The following is a 9,380-nucleotide window of genomic DNA, read 5'->3' as shown; positions in this document are numbered from 1 at the left end:
AGCTTCCAGGTAGCTGGAAATACAGGTGTGTGCAACTGAACCTGACAAAACCTTTGGCTGTGGATGCATAAAGGTGGTATCTTTAAAGACAGTAGCTCCTCTAGGTTTCTCATGAGTTCTTCATTTGTGGTTTTCTTAGGTGACTGGATGAATTTGTTTCTTGAATTTCACTGGAAGCTCCAATTCCTTTGCCCTTAATAGTGCTTAGAGTGGATAGATTAATGTCTGTTGCTCTGAGCTCCTGGGTTCCCTGCCAGACTTCCACTTTCCCAGCTCCTCCCACATCTGTTCCCATAATATTCATGATAATGGTGGACTCTGACTTATACAGGGAAGTGTATTTCTCTTCTTTTTTTGATTAACACAAGATAATTATACTTATTAACAGGGTTCATGGTGATATTTCAATGCACATACACAACATGTACTGATCAAGTATGGGCAATTTGCACCTTCATCTCCTTGTCATTCATTTATGATTAGAGCCTTTGAGCCACTCTAAGTCCTTCACAAGATGTATAATATCTTATTGTGAATGATTGTCTAGTTTCTTGAAGAACCTTCATACTATTCTCCATAGTGCCTGTACTAACATACATTCAAACAGGGCATGAGAGCTTCACTTTCTCCACACCTTCATGGGCATTTTTTTTGACTTTTTGATAATAGCCATTTTCTAACTGGGGTGTGATGATATCTCATCGTGGCTTCTATTTGCATTTTCTTTCTTTTTTTTTTTTTTTTTTGCAGTACTGGGGATTGAACCCAGGGCCTTGTGCTTGTGAGGCAAGCACTCTACCAACTGAGCTATATCCCCAGTCCTCTATTTGCATTTTCTTGATGCCTAATGTTATTGAGCATTTTTTCCACATGTCAGCCATTTTTATTTCTTCTTTTAAGAAATGTCTATTCAGATCATTTGTCCATTTTAAAAATAAGATTATTTTTCCTTGTTAAGTTTTTTTTTCTTCTATATTCTGGATATTGATCCCTTGTCAGATGAATAGTTTGCATTCTGTAGGTTGTCTCTTCACTCTTGACTCTGTTGCGCAGATCTTCTTAGTTTGATGTAATCCCATTTCTCTATTTTTGCTTTTGTTGCTGGTACTTTTAGGGTCTTATCCAAAATATTATTGCCTGTGCCTATGTCTTGAAATGTCCCACCTGTGTTGTCTTCCAGGGGTTTCTAGTTTCAGGTCTTACATTTAGGTCTTTCATTTATTTTGATATTTTTTTTTTTTAGGGTGAGAGAGAGGTCAAATCTCAATCTTCCACATATTGATATCCAGTTTTCCCAACACCATTTATTGAAGAGGCTATTGTTTCTTAAAAGTGTGTTTTTGGTACCTTTGCCAAGAATTAGTGGTCTGTTATGTGTGGGCTTATTTCAGGAATATCTATTCCGTTCCATTGGTCTATGTGTCCGTTTTTACATTAGTACCCTGGCTTTGGTTATTGTAGCTCTCTGGTTTGTCTTAAAGTCAGGTATTGTGATACTACCAACTTTGTTCTTTTTGTTCAAAGTTCCTTGGCTTTTTTTTGTGCTTCTGCATGAATTTTAGGGCTTTTAGTTCTGTGAAGAATGCCATTGATATTTTGATGGAGATAACATTAAATCTGTAGATTACTTTGGGTAGGATGGACATTTTAATAAAGTTAAATTTAATAAAAGTTAAATTTTAATAAAGTTAATTTTTACAATCCATGAACACAGGAGACCTCTGGTCTTTCTATTCTTTTGTGTCTTCTTTAATTTCTTTCATCAGTTTTGTAACTTTCGTTGTTGAATCCTTTCACTTCATTTGTTGAATTTATTCCTAGGAATTTATTTATTTAATTTTTGTAACTATTGTGAATGGGATTGATTTTATGATTTATTTTTCATTAAGTTCACTATTAGTGCATAAAAATGCTACTGATTTTTGTAGGTTGATTTTGTATCCTGCAACTTTTCTGAATTTGTTTATCAGTTCTAATAGTCTTTTTGATGGAGTCTTTACATTTTTCTATGTAAAGAATCAAAACATCAGTAAACATAATTTAACTTTCTCCCTATTTCTGTGGCTTATATTTTTTTCTCTTTCCTAATTTTCCTCTGGCCAAAATTTCAAGTACTATATTGAACAGAAGTAGTGAGAATGGATGTCCTTGTCTTGTTCCTGATTTTAGAGGAAAACTTTCTACTTTTTCCCATTCAGTATGATTTTGATTGTGGGTTTGTCATATGTATTTATTATCTTGAGGTCTGTTACTACTATACCTAGTTTGTTCAGAATTTTCATCCTGAAGGGATGTTGAATTTTGTCAATCACTGTTAGGAGGTTTCTTGAATAATACTCCCTTCCTCTGCTCCCCATTTCCAACACGGCAAACTCTTGTGTGGTTTTCATTATGCAGTTTAAATGTTTCTTCCATTATGAAAATATCTAGAACCTTCCTCCTGGCCAGTCCCACACAAACAGTGGTCCTGTGAAACACTTGGCTACTTTTTATTTACTTCCTATTTGCACTATAGTTTGTTGTTTGTCTGTCCCCAGCACTATATCGTGAACTCTAAGGGTAAGGAATGTGTTTTGTTCTCTTTCCTTCCTTTCTTTCTCCACCTCCTGTGCATAGCTCTAGTAATTTATTTGAGCTTATTGATTTGCAAAAATAGCACAGGAGTTGATATGAAATGCATAAGGATTTAAAAGGTCCCAGATAAAGTTATATATGGAGAATCAGATGATCTTCTAGGTAAAACATTAGGGAACTGATGAGTTAGATGGACACAAACGTCTTTTTAACTATATTATGAGATAAAAATAGAATAGTAAATTAACACATTAAGTAAAAGGAACACCAATGACATATTAGTCAGCATTAGCTGATCATAAAAATTACCTTATAGTTAATTGCTGTTTGCCTCAGTTGCTGAAGAACATTTTCAGAATTCTTCCATCACTGTTTTAACACTTCAACAAATGCATTCCCCCCTCTATTTTTGCAGACAGCATACATGTTACAAGAGCTTTTCTTTGCATCTTCTCCACTATTAAAGCAGCTAGCACCTTTTCTGAGATGATTGGTTTAGAGCTATTACCTCTCATCTCTCAGGTCCTACTTGAATTCAGAAATGCAGAGTGACTTAAAATGTTATAGATGGAGAAAAGAGAGGGAAACAGAACTCATAAGCAAACCCTTACTGATTCCCTCTTACTGAGTGGGGTGTTTCTCACCACCTATTCCTAATACGCAGAGATTTAGAAACTCACTTTTCTCAACCAGCTTCATGCCCAAGCATGCTCAGCAAGCACCACGCTCATGTCTCTGCTTCCAGCCTTCCATAGGCACCCAAGTGCAGTTCTGAGGCTAGGCGCATTCTAACAGAGGAAGTGCCACAAAAAACTCCAGTCTGTGTTCTGTTGTCTGTTTCGCTGCTTTTCCTATTCCCTACACCTCTTTTTCTTTTCTAATTATCTCCAGTTGGAGGGCCTCATAAATCTCTCACGCTACAACTGAAAGTGAAATTCTCCCAGTTGCTGAAAAACTGCCCAGAATCAGATCCAGGGATGCTGGAATTCTATGTGAAGAGGGGCTAATAGCTGGAGAAGAATACTCTATATTCAACTTTAATATTCTTATGTTCATAGATTTGTTTCCATTTGGTATCTTAAATAAAAAAAAAAAGTACAGTACTTCCCCTGTAAAATCTACTTGAGTTTCTGCCAGAAAGGTGGAGATTATTTATCCTAATTGTTTTATTTCTAGGAATTTTGGGGGGCTGTGTTGGGTAATTAACCTAACTGGCTGAGGGGGAAGTTGCTAGGAGACCAATGACATTGCTTCATGTTTGAGAACAGAACCATTGAAATGTAGCTTACTTGGAATTCATGATAATCAGATCCTGAAATGGTCAAGCATTAGATTTTGAGTGTTTCAGCATCTGAACAGGATGGTCCATTGATTGTCCATTCATTGTGACAGCCCGGAGCCCCATGATTGACCAGCATCTGGTTAACTCAGTTGACCTGGATACTCAAGGCCCCAGTGATTGCTCCCTGAACCTTAAGGGGAGCTAGAACTGTCAAGGACTAGTTACATGCCTGTTTTATTTGCAGAATTGTCATTGTCAGAAAAGAAAACTCTCATCCACCTTTGTTCTTTTATAGTACCAGGCAAAAGAAACCCCTCAAAACCCAAAGTCAAAAAAAAAAAAAAAAAAAAAAAATCAAACCAATCAAAGAAATAAAACCAAACCAAACAACAACAAAAACTGCACATTTTGGGAAGTTGGTTCTATTAAAGATGTACTTTAGCATATTTATCCTGGTGGGAATGATAAAATAAAAATAATTCTGCTGCATTTATACAACTGAGTTTATTTGATTGTTGGTGATCTTAAAGGTGCTTTAAACCAGTAGTTCTCAAACTGTGGTTCCCAGAGCCACAACAGCAGCATTACAGGGAAATTTGTTAGAAATACAGGGTCCTGGGCCCCACCCTAGACTTGCTTAATCAAAGTCTCTGGGACCGTGGTCCAGTAACCTGTCCTTTTATTGTTTTTTATTTATTTTTTTATTTTACATGATGGTTTTTACTTTTTTAAAAAATTTATTTTTATTATAAACAAATGGGGTACATCTTGTTTCTCTGTTTGTACATGAAGTAGAGGCGTACCATTTGTGTAATCATACCAGGGAGTATACCAGGTGATCCTGATGCATTCTCAAGTTGAGAACCACTGTTCTGTTGGAATGGGGGTTTTGTTCACGCAGTGACACCTTTGATCCTAATTCTGCCTGTTGTCTTTCCTCACCCTTTCCTTCTGAGTCCTCTAGTCGGAAGAATCACTTCTCTCATTTCTTGGTCTCTCAGGGCCCTTTGAAGTCTTTCTTCCTGGGGCCTGAGTAAACTGCCTAGTGTTGGGATATGCTGAGAACACTCTGTAACCTTATTAGAACTTGGTGAAACCGGAGCTCCCTGCCTGATTTTGTTCTGCAGTAGCACTGTTAACCTTCTGGGCTGGTCTAGGTTGCTGACCCTTTGTCCTTTCCTCCTCCATTCACTGTATCGCAAATACAGTGACTACTGTCATTACATTTCTCTGCATCATATGAGAGAGGGGAGGGTCAACCCCTCTCAAAGTGATTTGAACAGCAGTCATGAATTTTTAAGCCTTTTATTCTGAATGAAAATTCCCATTGTTTTCTGTATGAGTCTAGTGTGCTGGAAGTCCACAACAAACCTGGAATAAACAAAACAAAATCCTGTTTGTAATGGTTATTTTCTATTCTATATCGAGATTTAGGGGCTCAGGAAAATTTTAGCTTGCAAAACTGCCTAAACATTGGATCTCCTCCTTGTTAAAAGATTTTGAGATGGGTGGGGGGAAGGTGGAGATACAAACTTCTTGGTCCTAACCAACAAAGTTTACTGGAATCAGATATATCTTAGAAAAACACATTGGTGTTTTTCCCCTCACTAGAGCTGCCCTTGATAAAATGTGGGTGTCATTTGAAAAGGGCATCATTTCCAATGAATTCTGAAAGTGTCACACAGGGTATTGATTGATCAGTCTTGCCGTCAGAATGACTGGGGCCAGCGTGGAGCTGTCCCTGTGATCCAATTTTCAAAGCTCACAGACACCTTCACTCCCTGGCAAATAGCATCAGCAAGTGGCAAGACAGAGGGGGCCAGAAGGGTGGTTGTGGGACACAGGAGTCATCTGACAGAAAGGTGGTAAGAAGGAATGATTTTGTTTCATGGTCAGATTGTCTAACCAGTACTTGTTGAAAGCTGCAAATATCATACCTCAGGTGAACTGGATGGTTAAGAGTCTGATTACTTTCTTTAACAAGCAAAATTAAACCATGAATAAGTCAAAGTAGCTTCTAATCAATGAGGAATACCAATACCAACATTGGTGAAATCACTTTAAGATAACCTTAATTTCTACATTTGTATTTCCCACGTTCATATTCATGATACAGAGATAGAAGAGAAATACTTAACTCAACCTCCACAGTGTGAAACATACTTAGATATAAAGTACTTCTTAAAATGACACATATACAATCTGAGCAAGTGACTTCTAAGTGAGTCCTTGCTTGCTCTAGTATTGTTTGCATGAATACATGTATGGATGCATGTGAGTATATGGGTCTACCTCAGATTGTATCTTAAAGAGTTAGGAGGTTGACTGGCCTTAGACAAGGTATGATATCTTTATGGGTTCTAATTTTTTTTTTTTTTTTTTTTTTTAATGAAGGACTGTACTTGAAGTTGATGAGAAATAAGCACCAAGTTAGCAGCTAGATGGACCAACTTTAGGACTCCTTCCCTGAACTTTCTTCTACCAACTCTGGGTTTTCTGAACTACAGGGGTAGGATGGAAAGCTTAAAGCCAGAGGAGTTGGGCAAGAAGTACCCCTAAGAAGTAAAGACACCTTTCTTCTCATCCAAGTACCAAGAGAATTTGCTTCTCCTTAGTACCCCTACCTGGGATCCTTAGAGCACATTGTGGCAGGGAACATGAAAGTGTTTCTTTTCTCCTTTGCACAGGAGAATAGCATGCTATGATATATATCTACTCCAATTTTTATATACTCTCTCAACTTTGTGGGGCTGCCTCATTTTCTGTTCATTTTATCCTCTCTCTTGGAATTTGTTTATCCAAATGTGATAGGGGAAACTCCATAAGTCATAATAAAATATTTTCCTCAGTCTGCCAGTTTATGTCCAATCCTGAACTGCTGTATTTTCACATAGTAAGACATCACAGTGTTTCTTTGAGATTATATGTGAGGTTGAATAGGGAGCACTAGATTCAGAGCAAGATATTATTTAGTGGACTGAAAACTCCTCACAGACCAGGATTGTGCGTACTCTTCTATTCAAACCTTTCCTATTGTGGGGGCTTGATTCATGTTGGTTAAATAACAAATCAGTTCACGACTTTCCTCTGTAGTTCTTATAAGCGACTTCACCATCTGGACTCATAGGACAGCTCAGGTAAAATCATTGGTATTTATTTTTGATAAAGAACCTAGTCTTGGGCTTCTGGCCACTTTTTTGTGGCCAGTGTATTCTTGTAAAGCTTGGATCTGATCGTTGTGAGTCCATGAAAAGTGATTCCCAGGTAGCAAATTCTGTTCACTGTTGATTTAACCTTGTTAAAATATGCCTAACTGCAACCTTTGTTCTCTTGCTGTAACACCGGGGCTTACTGTTGGGTGCTGTTTGTTCTTGTAGCCCAGATCTCAGATATATGCAGGTCAATGGACTGGATCAGCCTGTCCTCCTGCCACTCCCCCTAGGGGGCCTGTGCCATTGGTCAGTGCTCCCCTCAGAAGGAGTGAGACTCATCATCAGCCTGCACAGGGAAGAGTGACATCCGTGCTGGCACAATTTAGGATGACAAAACTGAGGAGAAATATAAAATAATTGTTATTCTAGAGGGAGGAGTGAGAGCTAGAACTGAGTGATGCCAGGTATTTTATCATTTGCCCATGTTCCAACACTACTTTTTGTTTCATGAATTTTTTCCCATATTTTTATAGATACATGATAATTATACATAATAGTTGAATCTATTGTTATATATTCATACATGCATACAATAAAATAATAAAATTTGCTCATATTGACTCCAGTATTTTCCTTCCCCCTTTCCTTCATCCCCCTGATCCCTTTCCTCTACTCCCTTCTATTTTCATGAGACCCGTAGCCCCCACCTTTTTACCTCCTTCTTTCTCTCTAGTTTTCACATATAAGAGAAAACATGACTCTTGACTTTTCAAGTTTGGTTTTTTATGTAACATAATGTTTTCTAGTTCCATGCATCTTCCTGCAAATGACATAATTTCAGTTTTCTTTAAGGCTGAATAAAACTCCAATGTGTATGCATACGTTTTCTTTATCAATTCATCCATTGACAGACACCTAGGTTGGTTCCATAGTATGGCTATTGTGAATTGTGCTGCTATAAACATGGGTATGCATGTATCACTGTAGTAAGTGTGATGACGTTAATTCATTAGGATAAAACCAAGGTATAGCTGGGTCATATCATGGTTCCATTCCTAGTCTTTCAAAGAACCTCTATATTGATTTTCATAGTGGTGATACTAATTTGCAATCCTACCAACAATGTAAAAGTGTTCCTTTCCCCCCACATTCTCTTTAGCTTTTATTATTGTTTGCATTCTTGATGACTGCCATTCTAAAAGGAGTGAGATGAAATCTCAGTGCAGTTTTGATTTGCATCTCCCTAATTGCTAATGATGTTGAACATTTTTTCATATATTTGATGGCCATTTATATTTCTTCTTTTGAGATGTTTCTGTTTAGTTCATTTGTCACCTTTTAATTTTTTTGGTGTTATTTTCAGAAAAATATATGCTGCATATTAATCCTCTGTCAGAAGAGTAGTTTGCCAAGTTTTTCTCCTATTCTGTAGGTCATCTCTCACATTCTTAATTATTTCCTTTGCTGTGCAGAAACTCTTAAATTTGGTGCTATCCCATTTATTCCCATTTATTAATTCTTGGTATTATTTCCTGAGTTTTAGGAGTCTTATTGAGAAAGTTGTTTCTTGCATCTATGTGTTAGGGTTGACCCTACATTTTCTTCTAGCAGTTGCAAAGTTTCTGGTCTAATTCCTAGGTCTTTGATTCATTTTGAGTTAAATTTTGTGCATGGTGAGAGATAGGGATCTAGTGTCATTCTTCTACATATAGATAAACAGTTTTCCCTGCACCTTTTATTAAAAAGGCTGTCTTTTCTCCAGTGTATGTTTTTGGCACCTTTGTCAAAGATCAGATAATGTGTCTCTAATCTGTTCCATGACATGTCAACATGTCCCACGCAGTTTTTGTTACTACACCTTTAAAAAATAATTCAAAGTCAGAGCATTGCTTCCCCCCCGCTTTGGCTATTCTGGTTTTTTTACTCTTCTAAATAAATTTTATGATTGTTTTTCTAGTTCTGTGTGAATGTCATTGGTGTGTTGATTGGGATTGCATTGAATCTGTATATTGCTTTTAGTAAAATGGCCATTTTTAACAATATTGGTTCTGCCCATACTTGAACATGGGAGGTCTTTCCATCTTCTAGTGTCTTTTTCATTTTCTTACTTCAGTGTTCTATAATTTTCCTTGTCTTTCACTTCCTTGGTTAGATTTATTTCTAGTTATTTTATTTTGAGAGGGGGATATTGTGAATGGAACTGTTTTCCTGAGTTTCTTATCAGTGATCTCATTATTGATATACAGAAAAGGTATTGATTTTTGTATATTGATCTTGTACTCTTCATTTTATGAATTTAAAGTGAATTTTTACTTTCATTATTTGATATTTTGTTTTCTCTGTTTAAGCCTTAACTTTAATACAGAAACCTC

At 36.9% G+C, this 9,380-nt stretch overlaps 1 non-coding gene across 1 annotated transcript; it reads right to left on the bottom strand.

Moving 5' to 3' along the window:
- Positions 1 to 744: 744 nt before the first annotated feature.
- On the bottom strand, positions 745 to 818 carry Trnav-cac (transfer RNA valine (anticodon CAC)). Its single transcript has one exon. It is a non-coding gene; the product is annotated as a tRNA-Val (tRNA).
- Between the last annotated feature and the right edge of the window lie 8,562 nt (positions 819 to 9,380).

The sequence above is a fragment of the Sciurus carolinensis genome, chromosome 2 (assembly GCF_902686445.1).
Source record: "Sciurus carolinensis chromosome 2, mSciCar1.2, whole genome shotgun sequence".
NCBI lineage: Eukaryota > Metazoa > Chordata > Mammalia > Rodentia > Sciuridae > Sciurus > Sciurus carolinensis.
Note: the sequence above shows the minus strand (reverse complement) of the source record. Positions and strands in the feature narration are given on the sequence as shown.